This window comes from Apodemus sylvaticus, chromosome 3 (assembly GCF_947179515.1).
Source record: "Apodemus sylvaticus chromosome 3, mApoSyl1.1, whole genome shotgun sequence".
NCBI classification, from domain to species: Eukaryota; Metazoa; Chordata; class Mammalia; order Rodentia; family Muridae; genus Apodemus; species Apodemus sylvaticus.
The window spans coordinates 59,081,655-59,095,487 of NC_067474.1; positions in this window are offsets into that span (position 1 = coordinate 59,081,655).

Consider the following 13,833-nt stretch of genomic DNA (forward strand, 5'->3'; position numbering starts at 1 on the left):
CCTTAGCAACATGTTCCACTACACGCCTTTGGACTAGAGAGCTGTGGTAATCATGCTTTTAGGGATGTTTCTTGTAAGGTCTGTCTAAGATAAGCACTTGAACAAGCAGTGAAGACCTGCCACTCTTTACCTCCTTTTATTCTCCCACAATCCTTTAGTTTCTAGGTAGAGAGTTCCGTTAGGCTCTCCTAACATGAAGTAGTAATTTGATCGTATTAGGTGCAGATTGTAAGAGTATAATTACATACTTGTATCATCTCCCTTTCATATACTAAAAGAAAGCCAGCAGGAAGCATCGACTGGCCTTGCTGTGTTGGTTGGCAGAGAAGCTACAACCATGTCTGTTTCCTCCACGTCCTGCCTCTGTTGAGATTTTGTGCACCTTCGCTTAGAGTCAGTGGGCCAGAAATTTCTCCAGGGGAGGTCGGTGTGAGAACACAGCTAGGTAGTGCCGCAAGCTCCTGCTAGCAGAGGCGAATGAATGATCACTGTGCGCTCTCAGGGCTGTCCCAGGCTGCTGGAGTCCCAGGGTCACTGCTCCATTAGGGAAGGTCTGAGTGATCACCTCAGTGATGATTAATGCTGCTTCCTTGGCCAGCCCAGGTCTGCAGCCAAGAGCTGCTGTCATCTCTTTATTCTTCTGCCCCGCCATTATTGAAAATCAATAAACTGTCCCAGCCCAATGAAGTTCAGCCACTGGGATGGAGTCCATAAATCAAATAAAAATGAAATTATATTTAAATAGGAACGAGGACTAAGAAGGCCATATGGGAGTGCAGCTGGGGTGCCCAAAGGATAAAGAAAACAAACACACTGAGCCAGAAAGGTGAACGGCTGGCGAGCCTCTGAGGGCATCTCTATTATCTGACTCTGAAGGGTGAGGCCCAGCTGTGAGTCTCTCCGTGGTCACACAGTGGAGGATCCACTGCTCAAACACAGACCTTGAGCTGCTCTGAGACCCACCGTGCTTCTCCACACTGTCCTCAGATCAACCCCTGTAACAACTGTATTGGCAAGTGTCTGAGAGGAAACGGAACGAGGCTTCACACAGTCAGGCCTTTTGCTCTTTCCTTTACTGTCCCTACCTCTGGGTTCTGCTTTAAGATGCTAAATGGTGTCTGCTGTCAATCTCTGCCACCAGAAGAGTCTGGAGTTTGTACAGGGCTGGGACACTAAGAAATATCTAACACGCTGGCTGGAGGAGGATTTTCAGAAATGTTTTGTCTTACTGGTGGGCCTGGCATAACTCTAGACTAAGATGTCTGGAAGCCTGGCAGGGTCGGACCAATTTGTGTTCCCGAACAAAACACGGCGCTATTTAAAGGAACACAAAATCCAGCAGTGATGCATAGAAAATGTGCAGCGCCTGCATACAAGGGGGAAAATTACCCAGTGGTCGAAGAAGTAGGGAAATAAGGGCAGTAACTAGATACAGATGGTGATGAAATCAACAGATGAGAATATTAGAGCAGCAACCCACAGGTCCAATAAGACCCCAGAAGAGAGGCTTCAGATCCCAGGGGATACAGGAAATGGGATCTATCTGTGCAAGTTACTTGCTCAGCGAGAAAGGCATAGATTACTGATGCTTGCCACAGCACGAGCAGATTTTAAAACCATTATGCTGATTGCACGTATAGGAAATTCTGGGAAAGAAAGCAAAACTACAGTAATGAGAAGCAGATCCATTGCTGTGGAATGAATTGGGAAGGAACCGACCTGTAGAGGGTGCAAAGGAGATGCGGGTAGGGGTCAGCAGAACTGTTCTTAGAACTGTGGGGCCGATTCTGCGATGATTCTGTGTATAGATTTGTCAAGACTCATTGATGGAGGCATGGAGAGATGGGGAAGCAGTTAGGAGTTGCCGCTGTTCTTGCAGAGAATAGGATTCAGTCCTCAGCATCACATAACAGCCTGCAATTCCAGCTCCAGCAGGATCTGATACCTTCTCCTAGCCTCCAAGGGCACCTGCACTCCCATGCCCGCACCCCATAAACACACACACACCACACACATGAAACACACATAGACATGTATACAGAAAGAAAAATGGATCTTAACAACAACGACAATAAAACCTCATTGTGGAGGAGGATACGGCATAGCCATAAAAAGATGATAAGAGAAATCTGTGGGCCTGAAGTCATCAGTATCTGGACTGTGGTGATTGACATGCCAACCTGCTAATGTGCTATCATGGGTAGAACCAAACACACCCATACAGATGAGCACAAGCACACTAGGAGAGGAGGTTGGGTGGGGTGGGGGGAGTCTGTCGATGCCAACACCCAGGTTGTAAGTTTGTATTTCAGTGTCGCTATGTGTTACCCAGGGAAACTGTGTAAAGGATACATGGGGTTTCTGCAATGTTTCTTCCAAGTGCATGCAGATCTTAAATAATTCCCCATATAGCTGATTTTTAAAAAGGTCCATACAATCCGTCAAAGCTGTTTCTTCTCAAAACCTGCTCTTTCTTGTCACATCGGCTTCCACAGAACGTGCACTGTACTGATGTGGCATACTAAGGAGATATAGGAGTTTCATGGGCTTTTTTTTCTTCCTTTTTTAAACCCACAGGAGAAATTGAAGGCTTTTCTGTTATCTGAGGATGATTGGAAAAGTTAGGGGACACACCTGAGACTTCACCCAAGGGTTGGAAGGGTAATGAACTACAAAGAACCAATTTGAAGAGACATTGGTGAGAAAAAAAATTAATGTATTTTCTACTTGTATCCTATTTAACTGGAATTGTTCAAAGAAATAGCTATGGCATATTACATCATGAAAACAGAAGATGGGCTGCATTATTCCTATAGCTCCCAGTTAGCTTCAACTTGACATCCCAGAGTGACTGGGAGAATCTCAGTTGGGGGACTGCTTCTGTCACACTGGCCTCGGGGGCATGTCTATGAAGCATTTTCTTGATTGTTAATTAAAGAAGGAAGACCCAGTCTACCACGGGCTGTGCCACTCCTGGGCTGGTAGTGCTGGGTTATATAAGAAATCTGGCTGAGCGTCACCCAGAAGAAAAAGCAGGTGGGTAATGTTCCTCTGTAATGACTGCTCCTGACTGAATTCCTGCCCTGAATTTCCTCATTGATGGAATTATTGATTTTTTTTATCATAAATATATTATACATTAAGCCCAATAAGCCCCTTCCTTTCCAAGTTGCTTTTGGCCGTGGTGTTTGTCATAGGAACAGAAAGCAAAGCAGAACAAAATTGGAATCAGGAGTGGGATCTCCATTGTGGGTGTCTCTGCGTCTTCAATGGTGGCCTCACTTTGGGAACTCCATCTCTGAACATGGTGCCGGCTCTCGGCCACTCTCTATGATGCTTTCGTGCCTTTGAAACCAGTGCCATGTAAGAGAGTCTTACATATTATTTGCTAAATTCTGCTGTCAGATGTGTAGTCTTCAGCCCCCTGGACCACAGCTTCTGTGTGATAGCTCTGAAGAAACAGTCCCCAGAAGCCTGCACCTCAGAGATGTTGATCTTACTACCCACAGCTCATTCTTCAGCCTGATTGGCCGATAACTGCATTTTGTAATTCTCAATACAAAATATCACATGAGTGGTCCCGAGACCATCAAGAGAGAGGCCTCTCTCTTGAACATCACCAGGTTTCCATTATCTGCCGGTCTCTTCGGGATTCCTAATTTCCAAGTTCCCACTGAACAGTTCATTAAGCTCTGAGCCCTCAGCATCTTTTCCAGCTCAGTGTTCCAGACACTGTCACAATTCCCCCAAACAACACGGTCATATCTGTCACAGTGACAGCATGCCTCAATTGGAACTGTTTTCTTTCCCTCATGGACCTACACACCCAAAATAATGGACAGATAACCTTTTGTTGATGTCCAGTATCTGAGTCCTATTTCTATCTTTGGCACTGAGTGGGGTCCCAATATAGTCAGCTCTCCTTATCTATGAGTTCTGCATATACAAATTCAAAACATTTAATTAATCTTGGATCAAAAAATGATTTTCCTCTCTAAGAAACACATTTGAACCTTTAAAGACTTATTAGTTTTCCCTAAACAAACAGTACAACCAGTAAATTCAAGAGCAGCCCGGTGTACATAGCAAGTTCCAGGCCGGTCAGGGGGTTAAAAAATGAGACTGTCTTAAGCAAACAAACAAAAATAATACAGTACAAGTGATGCTTGCATAGCTTTTCTACTGAATAGAAGCAATCTAGAGATGACTTAGGGTAAATGGGAGAAAGTGTGTGAATTGTCGTGCCTGCTTTCCCAGACTCCTTTGCTGGGAGTCTAGGCTAAGGCCTGATGACGATGGGGCATTGTGCCCGGCTGTAGGAACTTCCCCAGGCTCATTTGGGACTTTGAAATCCTGGCTGCTGTCTGGCCTTCATTTCCCTCACCTGCCCTGCAGCCCTCATTGAGAGTCTTTCTGATGCTGTCAGTGAGGGGAGACAGACAATAAACATGATAAATTTCACAGCACATCTGCAATGAGCAACATTATAAAGTAAATAAAGGACAAGTAAGAAAGAGAGGGTGCTGGGAGTCGGGGGACAGGGCACTGGGCCTCGCAGAGATATAAGCTGAGCAAGGGCACAGAGGAGGTGACTGGGCCCACAGGGAAAAGTGGCCCCAGGATGAGAGCACATGGAAACCAGCAGGAACACCCGTGTGGTTAGAGCCGAGGGGAGGACGCTGGACAGATCCCAAGAGGCCGGGCGGGGCAGACTTGGCAGAGATCACAGGGACCTTGAATGTTTTTAGACCTATCAATAAGCCATAGGTATGTGTTACAGTTTGGATAATAAATGTTCCCCCAAAGACTTACAGATTCAAAACATGTTCCTCAGTGCAACTGTTCTGCCTGGAGAAGCCATTGGATCTTGGAAGTTATGACCTCATCAATAGATTGATTGACATGGACTGTGAAGAGGGGGGGCCTATTTAAAGAACAGAGGTAGCTGGAGACAAGCCCTTGATGGGCAGTCTGTGTCCCCTTTGTCTCCTGTTTCCTAGTGGTCATAAGGTGAGCAGCTTTCTTCCATCTTGTTCTTCAGGCATCACAACCACCTGTGCCTGGAGCGAACTCCCGGAACCGGAAGCAATAACACCAAGTCTTTCTTCCTTTGTTCGTTTCAGGTGGTTTTCATTGTTTGTTTGTTTTTTTGTTTTGTTTTGTTTTGCTTTTGTTTTCTTTCTTTTTTTCTATCATGGCAGGAAGCTGACTAACGTGCTTTCTTTCCCGTCTTGAGAAGATCACTCTGTGTGTCCCCGGGCAGCATGCAACATAAGCCAACAGGCACAAGAGCAAGGACATTGCTGTGCCAAGCAGAGAGTGTGCTGGCTTGAACTTGGTGCTACCAGTGATGAGCTCAGGTCTGGAGATCTGCTGAAAGCAGAGCCGTTTGGATTTGCCAGGACCCCCATCGGCACTGAAGGTTTTGGGCAGACTCACCAGAATGCAGAATTATCATTTTCTGAGCTGGGACAGTGTGTAGTGTGGTCTGAGAGTTAATTATGAACCTCTGAAGGTCGTTGTTTTATTTTGGGTTTTGCTTTTGAGTCAGGGTCTCTCCATGTAGCCATGGTTGCCCTGGAATTCACTATGTAGACCAGACTGGCTTCAAATCAGGAACCCACCTGCTTCTTGCTCTGGAATTAAAGCCACCATGCCCAGTGTGTCCGCGGTTTCTCTCGTTTTTTATGTTTGAGGATTTTGTTCGGTTTAGATTTTTTTTAAAAAGTACATTTTCTGTGTGTGAGTGTTTTGCCCCCATGCATGTCTGCTCACCCCACATGGGCCTGGTTCATGTGATCTGTTCACCCCACATGGGCCTGGTTCATGTGATCTGCTCACCCCACATGGGCCTGGTTCTTGTGATCTGTTCACCCCACATGGACCTGGTTCATGTGAATGCCTGAAGAGAACATCATAGCCTCTGGAACTGGGTTAAGGGTGGTTGTAATCTGGGAACTAAACTTAAGTCCTTTGTGGAAACAGCAAGTGCCCTTAACTGCCTAGACACCTCTGCAGCCCACCAGAAGACTTGAGTCAGCTCTTGGAGTTATAGACTGTCTTCCAACCCCACTCCCCCAAACTGTCCTAAAACCTTAGCTCCCAGTGTGGTTGTATGTGGAAGTGGGGTGTTTAAGAGATAATTAGATTAAGATGCAGTCGTGAGGCTGTAGCCCCATGGTGGCCTTAGTGTCCTCATGAAAGAGACACCACATCCCCATCCCTGTGAATGGAGACAGATTGGCAGGTAGCAAGGCAAGCTTGGGTCCAAACAGGAAATTTGGGGCGTGAACGTAAAAGTGGAGCTTGTGAGTGACTAGAGATGGCGTGGGAAGAGACACTGACAGACAGAGCACCCTGAAGTATCATCTGCACAAACGAGGCAAATACAAGGACCCTTCAGAGAAGACTGAAATAGCTTCCGCTTAGGAAACCACTTGGTTGGGAGCTGTTTCCTGGGGCCACGTTGGGGAAGAAGTAGGATATTCCATTGCCAAGTGCTGAAGAGAAGTCAGGGGTGGGGTGGGGGGTAAAATCACCACGAGCCTTGGGGCTGGAAGATTATTGCTGAGGTCACCTCAGCACCAGACTTCTGCTCTTGAGCTTGCCCTCCAGGCTGGTGGGCGTGAATGGCACCATGCTAGCTGTGATCACTCTGAAAGTCACTCTATTGTTTTCTTTGACATCCAGGCTGTGAATTCGGTGAGAAGCCAGTGCTGTAATGGGGGAATGGAGGTGTGGCCACTCTAGGATTCAGGCATGACTGACTCCTGCACAGGTCAGAGGGCAGAGGTCATCGAGGGCTTTCCCTCTTCCAGAGGTGGTACATCGCCCCAGAGTGGGGGAGTAGTTTCTTGGCTACCTTTGTCTTCCATGCACTTGCAAGGGATGCTGGACCTGCATTGTTGTACAGATGATACAGGGTATGAGCCAAGTAACCGTTCAAATGGGAAACTCACATAGAAATATTGGATTTTTAAAAATACACCCAGGGTCTAGGTGGTGGTAACTCACACCTTTGATCTCAGTGCCAGGAAGGCAGAGCAGGTGAATCTCTGAGGTCAAGGCCAGCCTGGTCTACAGAGTGGATTCCAGGACAGCCAGGGCTATGCAGAGAAACCTGGTCTCATAAAAACAAAACAAACAAATAGACACAGGTACTCACTCTGCTTGTTCTCAAGCTCAGGATCCTCCCATCTGCCTCCTGAGTGCTTGCAAAAAATGAAGGGGAAAGTTCTTGTTTCTTTGGAAAGTTAGTTATGTCAAATGTTGTTTTGCGGTGGCACACAGGGGAAAGGATGTTTGGATATAGCAGACATGTGAAAGGATGCTTGATGAAGGATTGATTATAAATATGATCCCACAGACAGCAGGAGATGAGCACTGAGCCTTGGTTTGGTTTGCTTCGCCTTGTTATTCTTCGCTAAAGGCACTCATGTATTGGTTTGCCTTATGCAGTGTTGTTGAGCTCAACTTGTGATAACTTTGATATTGAGAGAAACTTGCCCAAGAACTGCTTGTGAGGTTCCTGCCGGCAACTTGCTGCCTCTGTGGCCTCACCTTTGCTGGTTGGGGAGCCTGGCAGTTTCCTCAGGATTAAACTACAGCTGCCTGGTGTCTGCTTGCTGGAGGGACTGGACAGTAGCTGCCGGTTCGTGCCTGGTGTCTGCCTGCCGAGAGGACTGATCTGCAGCTGCTGAGTCATATTTGGTGTTTGCTACAGGACTGAACTGCTGCTGCCAAAAAAGATCGAGCTCATCCCCAAAGAACGATTGCTGAACAGGTTCACTTCCCCCGTGTCCTAATAACTTTTCTTTTCCACTACCTCTGCTGGCTGGCTGCTAGAGGAGAGCTTGAACCCTTATTAAAAGTAGGATGCAAAAAAATTTATGTCTGCAGAAAAATATTTGAGTTTTACCAAAAAGGCCAAATCACTGCTTTTCAAATTGTTTTGTGTCTGAGACAGGCCCTGCAAATTTGGGACTTAGCAGCCTTCTTGTAATTGAGCCAGTTCCTTACATTGGGTCTCTCGAGACAGACAGACAGACAGACAGACAGACAGACAGACAGACATTTCCCATTGGCTCTACTTCCCAGGAGAATAATGACTAGTGTCATGAGGAAAGAGAAAAAAATTCAAGAAGCTTGCCAGTGAGGTTCTGCTGACCCTCGAGGCACCTGTGCCTGCTGCTTAGGGCCTTGGCCCAGCTGGACACGCGTCAGCCGTCACGTTCCTGGCACCTGCTGAGGCTGCGCAGGATGTGCCCCGAGAGCCACTTCAGTTCCAGCATTCCACCGAGGCTGGACTCTGACTGAAGGAAGCCTTAACGCCTTTCACAGCCTCCAGACTGGCATGTGTCCACTCTACCACCGCCCTGACTCCAAAAGGCAGCAGGGAAATTGGTGAGGATGAAGGGCATTAGATAAGCAAAGGCATTCTAGACAGAGGCCACAGTGCAGGTGAAGACACACTTCCTCCTCCTCAGAGAGGAGAGTGGCCTGAGGTGACGGGAGCAGGAGACACATAGTAGGTATTTTACTCTGTGTACGTGGCCCTTTGATAAATAAATTACACGCTAGTTCCTTCTCTTTGTCAGGCCACTTGGTCAATCTCTTTGTTTGACAGAAAAGGAAACTGAGGCTCTAAGGTCACTTGCTAGAATTCAGCAGAGTAGAGATTTGAACTCAAAGCTCTCTCTGTGCCCTCAACCCCAGAGAGACTCCTGTTGTCAGGCTGGTGACAAATGAGTCACTCCTCAGGTCACCCGAGCCTTGGGAGGCAGGCACAGACACAACAGGACGTGGAACCAATCCATCACTGCTTGATCCAAGGTGTTTTTATTTAGATCCCCTCCTGGTGCCCCCCTGGGGCGGTCAGGGAAAAAGGCACAGTCTGATGCTAACAGAGCTGTGTACCTCTGTGCCAGCCTGCCCGGAGCCCAACAAGAAGGAAAGATTATAGCTTCATTCTCACTTGGGGGCAACTGGTTATGTCTGGAAACATTTGAACATCCCATAAAACTCATTTCTTTTGCAAATGAGCTAGATAACGCGGAACACTTCAAAGTGAAATTCCGCTGGGTTTTCCATCTGGCAGGCCTCTGGGGAAGGAGCCTCGCACCGCCTTTGTTAATCAGGCCCTAGGAGTTGAGATTTTATGCTGAAATACAAATAACTATGCATTTGGGGGGAACAAAGCCAAGATGTGATCTCAACTGTACTTGGACTGAATTCCTCGCTGTCTGCCGGCTCTCTGTACCTTTTCACGCAGAGGGGTCCCTGGGTCCAGACAGCTATGATTTTTTGTCCCTGAATCCCGAGAAGGTGGGCATGGCTGGGCACCTCCTGGTCACTCTGCCCTTGATTGCCATGCGTGTGCTTGGAGACAACTTTAGTCTGTGTAAGTCTGCCGCTGTGTATACCCAAGGCTTCTTACAACTTGAAGACGCAATTCCCTGGAGTCCTCCCACGCCATCTTTCCCCTTGGATCCTGCTTCTGCTGGAGAGGTCGGTGGCTAAAATCACATTTCCTGGACCCCGCAGTAGTGAGTCACAGGTACAGAGTAGGTACATTAATAGGGTACACTTGCATGTACCTTGGATGTTAGCAGTGAAAAGTTTCATAGTCCTTCATGGTCAGATATGCCTATAGCCCCAGCACTAGGTGTTAGGATTCTGTCTAAGCTCCACCCCACAATCACCTGGCAATAGCCAGGTATGCCCCTCCTTACCATTACCTGGCAACAGCCAGATAGGCCTGACCTACTATAAAAAGGGCTGCTCAGCCCCTCCTCTCTCTGTCTCTGTCTCTGTCTCTCTCCCTCCTTCCTTATCTCTCTCTTACCTCTCTCACTCTCAGCCTCTCTCTTGCCCCCTTGCGCTCTCCTCCCCTCCCTCCCCCTCTCTCCAAGTGGTCATGGCCAGCCTCTGCTTCTCTACTGTCTCCCTCTCTCTGCTTTTCTCTGCCTCTACTACCCTCTTAACTCCCATCCCATGCCCTGAATAAACGCTATTCTATACTATGTCGGTGTGTGTCTGGTCCCTTGGGGGAAGGGATGCCTTGGCATGGGCCCGTTGGGGCATCCCCTTGCACCATACCACCATATACCATATTCTCTCTAACCTCTTTCTCTTTTTATGATCATAACACTAGGGGGACTAGGGGATGGGGAGCTGAGACAGGAGGATTGCAGTAAGTTTGAGGCAAGTCTGGACTACATAGTGTGAAGCCAGCCTTGGGCTACCTACTGAATTGTAGGACAGGCTAGACTACAGAAGAAGACCTTATCACAAATAAACAAAACATAACAGAGACACCCCACCTTGCCTTCTGTTCCTTCCAGAAAGCTGGGTCACAGAAGCAAAGGGTTTCCCTGCAGTGTGCCCCCAAAACTGTCTCCAGAGCCTTTTTGCTATGGGTAGCAACAGTGATATTTCCACCCTTGTACCCAAGCAGCCTCAAAGGTGTTCTCAGTGCCTTGACAACTGTGAGGCTGAGTTCTGCTGTCCTGGGAACCGTTCCTTGTGGCAGGCTGGGATCCCACACCTCCAACCTTTCCAATGACTGGGTTAATCCTGAAGCCTGGAAACTTACTTCTCAAATAGAGTACTCAGAGGATGGATGCTCAGTCGCTTGCTATCTAGGGTTTAGGAGTAAGACAGTGGCCAGGATGTCTATGGAATGAAAAGAACAGAGACATCGCCACATGGCTGGCTGCTGGTGTGGCTGGGGAGGGAGCCACTCTTCCTACATCTCCTGAAGACCCCCCCCCAGCCATTTCTTCTCCATTTCTCCCTCAACGGAGGTCAGGTCTCAACAGGCTTATGGTTATTGCATGGCTCATGGGTGGTGGCCAGCCAGCGCTGGTAACACCTGTGCAAAGGGAAGGCTAACCTCAACCCATGCCCACATTCGCCCTGGCCTCACCCTGGGTATGCACCCCATCAGGACTGCCCTCCCCCATCCCCAGGGTATATCTCTTTTCCCTCAGATCTGCTTTGTGCCCTATCAAAGCCATGCAAGTTGTTGGGAGATTCAAACCTCAATTGGAGAGGGAGCTGCAACCTGGTCTTCTGGTACCTTCTTGAGAGACAAGCGAGGCTACAGGACACAGGTTTGAAGCCAGCCAGTCTTGAGTGTGATCCTGCCATGGGTGCCTGAGTCACCTAGTCTAACTGGACTCCGCCAACACCCAGCTAAGGAAACTGTTGTAAGAGAGGGTCAAAGCCTGCGGTGGGAGGCTCATAGCGCCGGGATGTGACGCGATAGTCACACTGGCCCCTTGGCATAGTTGAGGGACCAAGGCTCTCAGGCCGAGAGAAAACTGCCCAGGAACCCAGAAAGCTGCCAACCCCGGGCTAGGCCTGTCCCTCTGCGGGGCCCTGTATTCTTTCGGCATTTGCTAAATAGCAAACCATGGAAATCCTATCAAATGTGCAACTGAGGCTGGTATGGTAGCTCACATCTATAATCCCAGCACTCAGGGAGATTGAGGCAGGAGGATTGCTGAGAGTTCAAGGCCAACCTAGGCTACATAGTAAGACCCTGCCTCAAGGGAAGAAAGAATCAACAAAAAGTATGTCTGATCCCAGACACGTGGCATCCTGTCTACCCACAGAAAGCATCTGTCTTGACCCGCTGAAACTCCTTACTCTGAGTACCCCTAACAGACCCGCCTTTTAGGCCTGGAAGACAAGGGCATTGATTGTCCCCTCTCAGGATCTCCAAGCTGTTTGCAGCACTTGTGGTGCTCAGGAGGCTCATGATGGGGCAGAGAGAGACCCAGACCAGGCCAGGCCAGAACAGCTGATGGAAATGAGGGCAACCAGGGAAAATTATTATCAATGCTGGAGACCCAAACTGTGACTCCTCTCCTGAGCTGTATTCAAATGGGCCTTCACCTTCATCCTCCCTCTGCCCAGCTGTGAGACTCTGGCAAATCAGAGCTCAAGCTGTGCTGTTCCATCTGCCGCCCAACAGGCTGCGACACACAAATAGCCTGTCTCTGAGGCATGCAGCTTTGAACACTCACCGGAGATTTCAGAGTTCTGGTGACATTTACACAGAGCCCGTCACCACGCTGACCTTGTGACGGTTTCCCACTGCAGGGCCTTTGCTTCCCTGTCCCTCCGTTTGTCACAACCACAGAGCACACTCTGTCCAGTTTGCTTCACAAAAACCTAATGCTCAGAATGGACAGAATATAGTGGAGCAAAAACCTATATGAAAAGGGTGTGCCTGGGTCACAGAGGACGCTAACTTGATCACCATCCATGGCCTTTCTGAGCTTGCATCTGTAACCTGGGCCCTGGCAGCCATCAGAGGAACATTTGCATATTCATGTGGAAGCCTCCTCTGCTCTCCCTGCTAGCTGCAGCGTGAATTCAGGGCTTCTGGCTCTCTTCATATTCCCAGTGCTTTAGAGACTCTGTTAAGCTACATTATAATTAGGACTAAGAAAGCCTGCAGGTGCGTTTTAATATAACCCACAAAAGCAGCCGTGTGTGTGTGTGTGTGTGTGTGTGTGTGTGTGTGTCTTGAGTCCCTAGTGTTAAGACAGGCTTCTTTTTTGGTTCCCTGGCTCCCACTGTCCTCCCCTCCAACAGCTGCTCCATGGTAGGACCAGGATGACCGGCTTAAGGTCAAAAGTCAGCTGCAAATTTGCAGGCACAAAGGACAGACTGTGGAGGGGTGATCCAGGCCCCCCAACAGTTGGAGGAATTGGGGAAAGAGTGAGTGCCCCCTGTAACCTGGCCACTGGAACTTTCTAGGCCCTGATGTGGTCTCACTTGTTCACAATTGATCGGCCCACAGGCTGTTCATAGATTTGGCTTGGGAAGCGAGCCAGGACTCATCTGGCTCCAGCGCTCATTTCAAACACTGGAGCTACAAAGGGTCCTGACATTGGCTTCAAATGTCAGTAGCCAAAGACTAGCATAGGGTCATTGAAAGATAAATAACACGGTGGCCATCTGCCCAGCCTGTCATTTTCCACTGCACCTAAGACCAGCTTTTGATGAGGGAGCAAAGGCCCAGAGAGGTGGTGGCCATGTCTCCCAGTGGCGTCACAAGTCTGAGGGGCACCAAAGAAAAATTAAGGGCAGTTTTAACAGTCTCTGCCTCCCTGCCTCCCTGCCTCCCTGCCTCCCTGCCTCCCTGCCTCCCTGCCTCCCTGCCTCCCTGCCTCCCTGCCTCCCTGCCTCCTTCCCTCTCCCCCTCATCCTTTCTTTCTCCTCCTCCTCCATCTCTATCTTCATTAAAAAACAAACAAACTAGTACATTTCTAAAGCATTCATGCTCAGGAATTACCAAAGACATCTGGACCTTTTAAAAAGTTATTACAGATGTCAAGAAACAAAATGTACTTTAAAAGTGAGTAAAAGTGAGATTCCAGTTTGTTAAGATCACTCACTCACTCTGCAGCCCTTGGGATTATCTCTGGAGTATGGCGGTTTAAGTCAAGGTACGTTTCTAATACTGTGTGCCTATCATTTCCATATGGCTTCTCACGATGCACTCGTGATGCTTGATGCTTTTAAAGCAGGACGAATAGCAACCAGAATCCGTATCCCCTTTTGTGTCCTTTGTGTGACCCAGATTCAAGAGTTTTTGAGGAAATACTCATTTAGGGATGGGGACAAGGAGCAGGCAGACACTGAGGTCACCCAGCTGGGGTGGCATTTGATTCTACACTCCCCAGCAGGGCACAAAGTCCCAATCAAGCTGCACCCTAGCCTGTTATGTTTACCCCCCAGAGTCCCTTTTCCTGCCTCTAAGAACAGAATGTTCAGAAGGGCCAGTCACAGCCCCCATTAGATCTGGCCCCAGTAGAT